Source organism: Notamacropus eugenii, chromosome 5, assembly GCF_028372415.1.
Source record: "Notamacropus eugenii isolate mMacEug1 chromosome 5, mMacEug1.pri_v2, whole genome shotgun sequence".
Taxonomy (NCBI): Eukaryota; Metazoa; Chordata; class Mammalia; order Diprotodontia; family Macropodidae; genus Notamacropus; species Notamacropus eugenii.
This window is the reverse complement of record NC_092876.1, coordinates 403,972,579-403,981,897: the sequence shown is the minus strand read 5'-3', so window position 1 is coordinate 403,981,897 and position 9,319 is coordinate 403,972,579. Positions and strand designations below refer to the sequence as shown.

Below are 9,319 nucleotides of genomic sequence, written 5' to 3'. Positions count from 1 at the left end.
GCCAGGTACTGCAGTGAATGGAACTCAGGGCCCGGAGTCAGGAGGACCTGAATTCAAATCCAGTCTCAGGCACTTACTAATTATGTGAACCTGGAGAAATCACTTAAGCCTGTTTGCCTCAGTCTCCTCATCTGTAAAATGAGCTGGAGAAAGAAATGGAAAAGCAGTCTAGTATCTTTGCCAAGAAAACCCTAAATGGGACATGAAGAGTCAAACGTGACTAACTGACTAAAACAACAACATTAGTGTCAACAAAGAAGAGAAGCCTGCTTTGAGAGACGTCAGATAGAGGTAGAATTTATAGAATACCCCAATAAATGGACCAATGAGGTAAGACAGAACAAAGAATCAAAGATTTAATCCCAGGTGATCTGGAGAATGATGAAGCCATCCACAGATGGAAGAGGGCAGTTTATAAGTAATATATAGCCTGGCATGGTGGAAAAGGTGCTAAATTTTGAGGCAGAGAATCTAAGTTCAAATGTTCCTTACTGCCTCTGTGATCTTGGGTAAATCAACCAAGTTCTCTGAGACTCCATTTCCTGAACTATAAAGTGAGAGGAGTTGTAGTTGATGACTTCAAAGATCCCATCTGTTTCCAAATGTATGTTGAATTTATTTTTGGACAGGTTGAGTTTGGAATACTGATAGGAAATTCAAGATGAAATTTCTAGCAGATTGTTGGAGATCAAGGACTTGCATTCAGAAGAAAGATTCCAGTTGGATATAAGGATTTTGGAATCACATGAACAAAAGTGGTAAGTGAACCCTTTGGAGCTGATGAGATCACCCAAAGAATATGTGTGTGTGTGTGTGTGTGTGTGTGTGTGTGTGTGTGTGTGTGTGTGTGTGTGTGTGTGTAGTGAGAAAAGAGGTCTTAGGATAGAGGCTTGGGAGACTCTTTTGTAAGGGGACAGAAGGAGGATGATGAGACATGGAAAGAAAGAAAGGAGTAGTCAGATCGATAAAAGGAGAATCAAGAGAGCAGGGCTATATAGGTCAAGGGAAGAGAGACTATGTAGGAGTGTTGAACAACATTCAATGCTGCTGAAAGATCAAGAAAGACAAGCTACTGAATTTAAGGATGAAGTCATTTAAAACCTTTGAGAGAATAGTTTTAGTAGAGTGATGAGGCCAGAATTCATACCACAAAGAATGAATGAACGGGTCATGAGAAAGTGGATTTGTTGAATTTAGATGACTCTTCCCGAATTTAGCACTGAAAGTAAGGTGACTTCTAGGACAGTCACAGCTTGAGAGAATGAAAGGGAAGAGAAAATTTATTAGGACAGGGTAGACCTAGATATGTTTTTAGGTAATGGGGGGAGAAACAGTCAGTAGTCAGGGAGAGCTGAAGATGAAAAAGACTTGGAAGATGTGGTAAGTTGCTTCAATAGATGTGAAAGAGTGGGATCGAGAACGTAAGTAGAGGGGTTAGTTGTCAAAGAGAAGCATCACCTCATCCCTGGAGATTAGAGGAAAGGAGATGATGATGATGATGGTGATGATGATAAGTGAAGGTGTCTAAGGGTTTAAGATAGGAAGAAGGGGAGAAAAAGGAGATCAAAATAGCCTTAATAAAATAGGAGGTGAGATGGCATGCTGAGATGGGAGAGATTGAGAAGAATTGGTAAATTAAAGAGAGGGAAAAAATGGTTTGGAGCAGCTGCACTAGAGATATGCTCATGAGTTAATCATAGATGAATAAAAGGATTGCTATGTAGCATAAAGAATCCAGATGTGGTTAAGATAACGTCTTTGTAGTGACCCAGTCAGGATGATTTTGTGACTTCCTATAGCAATAAATCAGTGTGGGAGTTGGAGCAAGTAGGGTAGGGATGGGTGGAATCCAGGATTGAGGACTATTAGGGTGTGGTTAGTGGAAGAACTAACAGACAACTGCTTTAAAAGATGAGAGAAAGTACCTAGTTAAACAGCTCAGCTTTAGGATCAGGAGTGTGATAGAAGGAGAATGAGACCAAAATAAGAATAATGGGCTAGAAGACAAAAAGATGGAGACCAGAGTTCATGAATTTGCATGTCATCCTCGTACAGGTACCATGAAATCATGTTTAAATTGTGAAATCATGATTCCAATTTTGGAATGCTTTCTCCCAGAGTGAAACCATAGTCTTGTTTTAACTTTATTTGTAGCATATCTATTTTAGAAAAGCCACTGATGAAGTAAAAACATCCAGGTGCCAGTCCTCACTCTACCACTAGCCTTGGAACAGTCATTTAATTTCACTAGGTTTTAGTTTCCTTACTAGTAATATAAAAATTAGTGATAATATTGGTCCTGCCTATTTCACAGAATCTCAGTGATGATTTATTAAGCTAGAGACATGTTAAATAGTGAGATAGTGTAGTATAGTAGAAAGAATTTTGAATTTGTGGCACTGAATTTGTTGTCATTAGACTTAAGTTCAATCCCAGCTCTGACAATGATTACCACTATGACCTTAGACAAGTCACTTAACCCTTCTAGGCCTCAGTTTCAGCATTCATAAAATGAGGAGTTTGAGCTAGATGACCTATAAAGTCATTTCTAGCTCTAGCTCTATAATCCTTTAAACTGAAAAACACTAGGTAAACAGAGCTATCTTCATCCTTGGCCCTGTATGGCAAGAAGATATCCATCTAAGTGGAAATCCAAAGACATCTAAGGGGAAAACATAGCAGATATGACAAGATCTGGATGGGGGAAACATAACTAGAGTAGTTCACACGAAAAAAAGTTGGTTTTAGTGGGCTACAATTTCAATACGTGTCAACAGTATGACACGATAGGCCCAAAAGCTAGTGTTGGGTTAAGTTACATTAACTGAAGAAGAATGTCCAGTTCAATCTCATTTACTGGATGACTTGAACATTTTCTTTGATACTCTGTAGTCTCCTAATAATAGCCCAAATTTAGACTACAACAATTTATCCAATAAACCATTATGACCAAGTGGGATTTATACTAGAGATGCAAAGATAATGCAACATTAGAAAAACAACCAACATAATTGTATTAAAAACCAAAATGTCCAAAACCACATGATCATCTCATATAGAAAAATGCCTTTGACAAAGCACAATACGTGTATGCTAAAAACTTTACAAAGTATAGGCCTGGAGGAATTCTTGTTTAATATCATAAAAAACATCCATTTAAAACCAAAAGCAAGCATGATTCATGATTGGGGACATGCTAAAAAATTTCCCCAGTATATATGGGAGTGAAGTAAGGATGTTTACTTCTCCCACTATTACTTGATATAGCTCTGGAAAAGCTAATAGCCAACATTCTTACAAAACTTTAAAGTTTGTAAAGTGTTTTCCAAATATTATCTTATTTAATCCTCATAATAACCTTGTGAGACAGATGCTATTATTATTCCCACTTTATGGATAAAGAAACTGAAGCAGACCAAGGTTAACGTATGAACTCATGTCTTCCTGTCTTTAGGTCCAGCACTTTGTTCACTGCTTTGTCACCTAGCTGCTGCATAAACAAATTCTTCTTTCATGCTGGAATCAGGAAGGTAGCTCATTCATATGACTCATTTAATTTAGAAGAAAACACATCTCAAATCCCCAATTTGTAGATGAATAGCTGCCATCACTTACTAAGCTTGTCTATGGTCTGGTCTCATTTTCCATGGAACAGCATTGCACTGACAAGTACTCTGGTCTTTCTTTGTTACTTTGGATTTTAGAGAAGGGAGACATAATAGAAAGAGCGCTGGGATCCAAGTCAGGGGATTTAGTTTGCAATCTCTTCAACCACTTGATTGTAGAAGAAAAAAGAGAGGAGAAAATGTGCCTCCCTCTCTTCTCAGCAGAGGTGAAGGACTAGAGTTGTGGAACATTGCTTCCATTGTCAGACTCATCTGATGTCTTGGTTGGTTTTGGTGACCTGCTTCCCTCCCTCCTTGCTCCTCCTCTTCCTTTCTCTTCTATTCTTTATTACAATGGATAGATCTCTAGTGTGAGAGAGAAATCCATAACTGGAAATAAAGTAGGAGTGAAAAAAAATAATGATTTTTTTCCCTCTCTCAGGGCACTTTCAGTTTGAATTTCTGATTATCTGACTGCATTTTTGAGCTGATCATCTTTGTGCATGTGAAGTATTATACTCCATTTCTGGGGTCTCATTTGAGGGAAGTATATACAAAGCTAGAGAACCTCTAGAGGAAATAAACTTACAATAAATGGAATACAAAATTATGTTCTATCAGAAATGGTCAAAGGAAAACTTGAGCAACAGTATCCCGTAGTCTTCAAATATTTGAAGAAATCATAGAGAATAATAGTAGCTAACATTTATGCATAGATTTATAAGCAACATCATATTTGAACCTCACAATAATGCCATGTAGTGGACAATACAGATGTTATTATCTTCATTTTACAAGTGAGGAAATTGAGACTTAGGGGAATTAAATGATCTGTTTATGGTAATACCTCCATTAAGTGTCAGAAACTGGAACTGAACCTAGGTCTCTCCAGGCTTCGAGTCCAATGTTTCTGCCACTAGAAGTCTAGGAGGTTAGAGCTACGACCAATGGATGGGATGAATGGGGATGTATAATTCAACTCAACCAAAAGAAAGGCACTATAGTAACTTGAACTGGTAAAAATTGAATTTTTATATCAATTTAAGGTTTGCAAAGTGATTCATATCCATTATTTCATTTTGATGGAATCCTAATAAAGCTGCCGTGTCCCAATATTCTAACTTCCTTATGGGTCCTGATTTGATTATACAATCTGGTTTTGCCTCCAGACTTAATACAGCCACTGCCCCTAGCTAACCACTGCCCTCAGATCCTATTCATGTATTTGAGCAGGTGTGTTCTTGTACTCAAGCATAGTCATATCATTCAGTTCGCCCAAGGCAAGATCACAATATCTAACTATCCATCTTGATCAGACAGGACCACGATAGTTAGACAATTGGAGGGCAGCATGGTCAGAATGTTTAACCACCGAACCACAGAAGGGTCCTCTCCCCTATTACCTAGTCCCTTGACAAACCCCTCCTGCCTTTTTAATATTGATAATTTCTGTTATGTAATTGCATCTTTACCCTATAAAAATCCATCTTGCTTTCTCAGAAGTTGCTGGTTCCTCTAAGAGTTAGATATAACTGAACCATGACTACATAGCAAAAACAACCAGAAACTGACCTACCCTCCCTTTTAGACTTATTTTTGAGAGTTTCATTAATGCCTTTGGTTTTTATGTTACCGTCATTTCTGAAAATATTCTTGACCTTCCCACTTTGACCCTTCTTTATCCAGTGACCCTTCCTTTGTAACGAGGATGAAAAGAATGCTAAGAAAAAACCAAAAGACACATAACCATGTCTAAAAGGGCATACAAAACTCCATATTCATAGTTCCCCACTTTTCCAAAGAAAGGAGGGATGCATATTTCTTCATCTTTTCTTTTTTTTTTTTTTATTATTAAATTTATTTATTTAACTTTTAACATTCATTTTCACAAAATTTTGGGTTACAAATTTTCTCCCCTTTTATCCCCTCCCCCCCCAAACACCAAGCATTCTAATTGCCCCTATGACCAATCTGCTCTCTCTTCTATCATCCCTCTCTGCCCTTGTCTCCATCTTCTCTTTTGTCCTGTAGGGGCAGATAGCTTTCTATACCCCTTTACCTGTTTTTCTTATTTCCTAGTGGCAAGAACATTACTCGACAGTTGATCCTAACCCTTTGAGTTCCAACTTCTCTTCCTCCCTCCCTCCCCACCCCTTCCCTTTGGAAGGCAAGCAATTCAATATAGGCCATATCTGTGTAGTTTTGCAAATGACTTCCATAATAGTTGTGTTATATAGGACTAACTATATTTCCCTCCATCCTATCCTGTCCCCCATTACTTCTATTCTCTTTTGATCCTATCCCTCCCCATGAGTGTCGACCTCGAATTGCACTCTCCTTCTCATGCCCTCCCTTCTATCATCCCCCCCACCCTGCTTGTCCCCTTATCCCCCACTTTCCTGTATTGTGAGATAGGTTTTCCTACCAAAATGAGTGTGCACTTTATTCTTTTCTTTAGTGGAATGTGATGAGAGTAGACTTCATGTTTTTCTCTCACCTCCCCTCTTTATCCCTCCACTAATGGGTCTTTTGATTGCCTCTTTTATGAGAGATAATTTGCCCCATTCAATTTCTCCCTTTCTCTTCCCAATATATTTCTCTCTCACTGCTTGATTTCATTTTGTTTTAAAGATATGATCCCATCCTATTCAATTCACTCTGTGCACTCTGTCTCTATGTATGTGAGCGTGTGTGCATGTGTAATCCCACCCAGTACCCAGATACTGAAATGTTTCAAGAGTTACAAATATTGTCTTTCCATGTAGGAATGTAAACAGTTCAGCTTTAGTAAGTCCCTTATGACTTCACTTTGCTGTTCACCTTTTCATGGTTCTCTTCATTCTTGTGTTTGAAAGTCAAATTTTCTTTTCAGCTCTGGTCTTTTCATCAAGAATACTTGAAAATCCTCTATTTCATTGAAAGACCATTTTTTCCCCTGAAGTATTATAGTCAGTTTTGCTGGGTAGGTGATTCTTGGTTTTAGTCCTAGTTCCTTTGACTTCTGGAATATACTGTTCCATGCCCTTCGATCCCTTAATGTAGAGGCTGCTAGATCTTGTGTTATCCTGATTGTATTTCCACAATACTTGAATTGTTTCTTTCTAGCTGCCTGCAGTATTTTCTCCTTGACCTGGGAACTCTGGAATTTGGCCACAATGTTCCTAGGAGTTTCTCTTTTTGGATCTCTTTCAGGCGGTGTTCTGTGGATTCCTTGAATATTTATTTTGCCCTCTGGTTCTAGAATCTCAGGGCAGTTTTCCTTGATAATTTCATGAAAGATGATGTCTAGGCTCTTCTTTTGATCATGGCTTTCAGGTAGTCCCATAATTTTTAAATTGTCTCTCCTGGATCTATTTTCCAGGTCTGTTGTTTTTCCAATGAGATATTTCACATTATCTTCCATTTTTCCATTCTTCTCTCTTTGTTCTGTGATTTCTTGGTTTTGCATAAAGTCATTAGCCTCCATCTGTGCCATTCTAATTTTGAAAGAACTATTTTCTTCAGTGAGCTTTTGAATCTCCTTTTCCATTTGGCTAATTCTGCTTTTGAAAGCATTCTTCTCCTCATTGGCTTTTTGAACCTCTTTTGCCAATTGAGTTAGGCTAGTTTTCAAGGTGTTAATTTCTTCAACATTTTTTTGGGTCTCCCTTAGCAGGGAGCTGATCTCCTGTTCATGCTTTGACTTCATGTCTCTCATTTCTCTTCCCAGCTTTTCCTCCACCTCTCTAACTTGATTTTCAAAATTCTTTTTGAGCTCTTCCATGGCCTGAGCCCATTGGGTGGGCTGGGACACAGAAGCCTTGATTTCTGTGTCTTTGCCTGATGGTAAGCATTGTTCTTCCTCATCAGAAAGGAAGGGAGGAAATGCCTGTTCACCAAGAAAGTAACCTTCTATAGTCTTATTTCTTTTCCCTTTTCTGGGCATTTTCCCAGCCAGTGACTTGACCTCTGAATATTTTCCTCACACCCACCTCACCTCCTGATCCTCCCAGCCCGTGTTTGTGGTCTGAGATTCAAATGCTGCTTCCAGCCTCAGGGCTTTTGGCGGGGGCAGGGCTGCTATTCAGTATGAGATTATGTTCTGGTGCTGAGGTCGGGGCAGGGCCACCTCTCAGGCTCAGTTCCCTCAGGGGGTTTATGCACAGACCTTCCGCAATGGATTCAGGCTCCCGCCCGCTTGGGGAGCCCCTGTCTGCAGCCGCCTCTCAGCTTCTACCTCCCGGGGGGGGGGCCTGAATTATGGGGGCACCCCACTCCCCTCTCGACCCGCCAAAGACTCTCTCACCCACCCCTGTCACCTGTGGGTGGAGGGACTTGTGCGGCCGCTGGAGATCCCGTCCCTGAAGCCTGCTCGGATCTGTTTCTCTCGGTGCCGCAGCCGTGGCCGCAGCAGGTCTGGGCTGGGCTTTGTGTCTGCAGCGCGACAGACCTTTTGCGAGAGGTTTGCAGATCCCTCTGTGGGTGGAGGGACCTGCGTGGCCGCTGGAGATCCTGTCTGTGAAGCCCGCTCGGATCTTTTCCTCTCGGTGCCGCGGCCGCGGCAGGGCCGCACTCAGCTCCCAGTCCCGGCGCCCAGCCCGCAGCGCGAAGGACCCCCCCGCGAGAGGTTTGCAGGTCTCCCCGGAACAGAAACCTTCCTCGCTCCAATGCTCCGCGGCCTCTGGGTGCGGAACTCGCCGTGAGTTACTTCCCTGTAGCCATTCTATGGGTTGTGGGTTCAGAGCTATGTGTATGTGCGTCTTTCTACTCCGCCATCTTGGCTCCGCCCTCCTCTTCATCTTTTCAACGTCAAATTTAGTCATTATAAGCATACAACATTGTTTGCTGATTTTTTTTGGTTATTAGATATATTGCTTATTAGGCTTGTTTGATGTACATCAGATCTTATGCGTCTAACCATGTTTGGCTGAATTTCTCATATTTGTCATTCTTTATGTTTCTTAACATTCCTCTCTATCTTTCCTTCCATTAATTGCTTTTGCTAAATGGGTGCTTAGCTCTGTCGTTCTATGGTGTTGTACAACACCCAGAGGCAAAGCCCCAGTAGATGGAACAATTCTGTAGGAAACACATCTCAGAGAAGAGAAAAAGCCATATAAAGTTATTGGTCTTTTGTGAGTTAGCCTAAAAAAGATGGTACTTTTTATTTCCAGGGTAGCCTTAATTAAAAACAAGCAAAGAAACAAACAGATCTAGTGATCAAGCCAAACCACTAAACAGGAAGAGCTGGTTCAAATCAAGCCTCAGACACTAATAAGCTGTGTGATTCATGGCAAGTCACTTAATTGCTACTGCCTCAGTTTCCTCATCTATAAGATGAGGATAGTAACAGCACCCATCTTCAAGGGTTGATCTGAGGATCAAAAGTTATAATTTTTATAAAGTACATTGCCAAACTTAGAGCATCATATAAATCCTAGGTATTATTTTCATCAATGGATATCTTTCAATATTAAACATGCCACAGGGTCAACACAGAGGTGTTTTGATTTTGAACCCCGTAGTTCTTTTAGGGTAAAGGACAGCAACCAGAGAATGTAACATCACAAAATAATGAAATCTGGAGTCTTTGCTCCTGTGTAATAAACACAGACACTTCTTTTCCTGTTCACTTTATGGAGTTGACTGAAATTAAAAAGCAATATGTTTACCTGTTATCATGTAAATCTAATCAAAAGAACTTTAATATAAAAAAATGGAGAGGGGAGGGGTTG

The 9,319-nt window shown here is 40.2% G+C and overlaps 1 long non-coding RNA gene across 1 annotated transcript in view; it reads left to right on the top strand.

Annotated features, from left to right (window-relative positions):
* The first annotated feature begins 633 nt into the window (after positions 1-633).
* Positions 634-9,319, top strand: part of LOC140506911 (uncharacterized) — a 57,790-nt gene continuing 49,104 nt past the window's right edge. Inside the window, exon 1 of the long non-coding RNA XR_011968152.1 lies at positions 634-758. This is a non-coding gene — a long non-coding RNA (uncharacterized lncRNA). The remainder of the gene's footprint in view (positions 759-9,319) is intronic.